This window comes from Notothenia coriiceps, unplaced genomic scaffold (genome assembly GCF_000735185.1).
Source record: "Notothenia coriiceps isolate Sejong01 unplaced genomic scaffold, NC01 NC01_scaffold00007519, whole genome shotgun sequence".
Classification (NCBI taxonomy): Eukaryota; Metazoa; Chordata; class Actinopteri; order Perciformes; family Nototheniidae; genus Notothenia; species Notothenia coriiceps.
The window spans coordinates 16,137-19,201 of record NW_011340220.1 but is presented as its reverse complement, the minus strand read 5'-3'; positions in this window follow the sequence as shown (position 1 = coordinate 19,201).

Below are 3,065 nucleotides of genomic sequence, written 5' to 3'. Positions count from 1 at the left end.
CAAGGCTCTACAGTGGGGGGGGGCAAGGGGGGGGCAGCTGCCTCCCCACTGTAGAGCCTTGCCCCCCGTAGATCCGCCCCTGTATGTATATATATATGTAGTCCAGTTAAGTATAGTCCATCGCAGTCACAGTCACGATGTAGATTTGTAACATTGATTTGTACTACAACGATTTCAGGTTCAAACTGATATTTTTCGTGTTTTTCAATCAGCCGTACTCACTAAATTCACGTTTTTTTTAATTGGTGCTTTGAAGTAAGCTCTGAATAAAAGTTATGAGGGTCAAAAATTAATTATCGTGGTGGCTGCAGGACGTTGATACAACCTTTTATTTATACGACTTAGAAGGTTTTCAGGTTTATACTGGGGCTTTGTCATGTTTTTGTAATCAGCTGTTTCCATGGAGTTTGACACTTTTTTAAGTGATACATTGAATCAAGCTCTGGAAAAGAGTCAAATGAAGATTATTTTGATGGCTGTGCCCAAGTCTAAATGTGTTTTGTGTGGGTTTTAATTCTAGATCAAGTTGGATTAGGAAACTTTTTGAGATCTGACTTTAATCTCAGAAAAAAGAGCACTTTTGGTCAGAACTAAAAAATTGTTCACTACTAACCCTCCACTGTAACACAGATGAATAGCAGGATATTCATTTATATTGATAAAAAGTTATTCTTTTACTAAGAACAGTTTACAACATTTTATTTGTTTGTCAACTGCATACGGCATTTTACACTTTTTCATTTGGTGCCTTGAAGTAAACTCTGGAAAAAAGACAGATTTCAGATTCAAAGTGTCAAATTCAGATTATCATGGTCTTCCCAATGTCTTCTTGACTTCATTTCCAACCGTAAACTGAAACCTGCAGACGTTTAGTTTAAAGGAATCTGCACACTCACATTTGTCCACGTCTTTTGATTGTTAACTCTTTTACAACGTTTTAAGATTCTTATTGTTTTTCTTATTGGTGCTTTGAAGTAAACTCTGGAATAAAAGACATGAGTGTCAAATTGTAATTATCGTGTAGGATAATCATATCGATTTTTAACGTTGAAAAAACGTTTTCTTTACGACTAAGAAGATTTCAGGTTTATACGGGTGCTTTTTCATGTTTTTCAATCAGATGTAAACACTCAATTTATTCTTTTTTATTGGTACATTGAAGTAGGAAGTCACTCTGGAAAAGAAAACATGAATAAATTAATACAAAAAAAGAGTCAAATACAGATTATCTTGGTGGCTCTTCCATGTTTAAATGTCTTCTTGACGTAAACTGAAACCTGCAGACGTACAGTTTAAAGCAGGGGTGTCCAAAACTTTTTCACGAGGATCACATACAGAAAAATATACGAAGGGCTGGGCCGCTCACTCGAGGTATACTGCCTCATAAGTTCAGTTATAAGTTGGAAAAGTAGGTCAATTATTCTTGATACTTGAAAATGCTGTAAGAGAAAAACAGCTCACAGCTCTCCAGAGGGTTTCATGTATTTTGTTAGCAGCTCATTTCTTAAATCAGAAGCTTCAGATTGATTATAATAAGAGGAAATATGAAGGGTGTATTTCAAGGTTGTTGTGAAAATGTGTTATTGGGCTTTTTTCTTATCAACTTAGATTTGTTAGAACATGTTTTCAACTTTAATTGAAATTGGGCTTATTAGCACATGAATACGAAGAAGTACGATATAAGACAAGCAGAAGTTTATTATACTTAAGTCATTATACTTTTGTTATTTGCTACGTGAGGGCCGATTCAGAAATAGTTTGGACCCCCCTGGTTTAAAGGAATTTACACACCCACATTGCAATTGGTTGAATATCCTTTTTACAGTTTCTTTGTAAGTCTCACCCCACTCTCCACTGTCCTCTCCGCTCCTGGACTCAGTCGATCCGTCCAACTCGTCGGGACTCGCCAAGAAATCGAAGCCCTTCAGAGCCTCCTCCGTGTCGGGGTCGTCGCTGAGGTCAGAGGTCGTGGAGGAAGGCGTAGACGAATGCTTCTTCCTCACCATCTGTTAGGAGTTACACAGATGAGGAAGACTCAAAATATGTCTCTTTCTTCTGACAACATCCCAACAGGAAATGAAACCGCAGGTCACCTCCGTCTACTTTCTGCAGCTTGAAGCAGTTTCAGGAATGTCTTGAGGAGCCTGAGATAGTTTGAATATTTTCACTAAGGTGGAGTGATGAAGCCTTAAATCCTCTGTATCTAATGTTAGTAAAATACGTATGCTCAAATATACCATAATCATACCTGTGACCAGAGATGGTAAAAGTACACACATAATTTACTCAAGTAAAAGTAAAGAGGGCTTTGAAATGTACTTCGGTAAAAAGTACCCATAACTAGCAGCTGTTTTAAAGAGTACCTGACCTCCCTTTATATTAATAGAACAATAATGTCATTGTTAGCTAATGAATGTTTCCATGGTGACCAACGGCAACATGACAACGTTTTCATTGGTCCCTCTTCTTTAGAGAAGACCAGGAAATGATGGATACACGGATCGTGTTCAAATCAATAGGCACGCAATGACTCTAAATAATAATGATCACGCCACCAAACACACATTCAAACTAAAGGAACCAGCCTGTTTGGAAAATGTAAGAAGTAGAAAGTACAGGTATTTGGGTTCAACATGTAAGAAGTAGAAAGTACAGGTATTTGAGTTCAACATGTAAGAAGTAGAAAGTACAGGTATTTGGGTTCAACATGTAAGAAGTAGAAAGTTCAGGTATTTATGTTCAACATGTAAGAAGTAGAAAGTACAGGTATTTGTGTTCAACATGTAAGAAGTAGAAAGTACAGGTATTTGGGTTCAACATGTAAGAAGTAGAAAGTACAGGTATTTGAGTTCAACATGTAAGAAGTAGAAAGTACAGGTATTTGGGTTCAAAATGTAAGAAGTAGAAAGTTCAGGTATTTATGTTTAAAATGTAAGAAGTAGAAAGTACAGGTATTTGTGTTCAAAATGTAAGAAGTCAAAGTAAAAAGTCGTCAGAAAAATAAGTAGTGGAGTAAAGTACTGATACCAGAAAAATGTACTTAAGTACAGTAACTAAGTATTTGT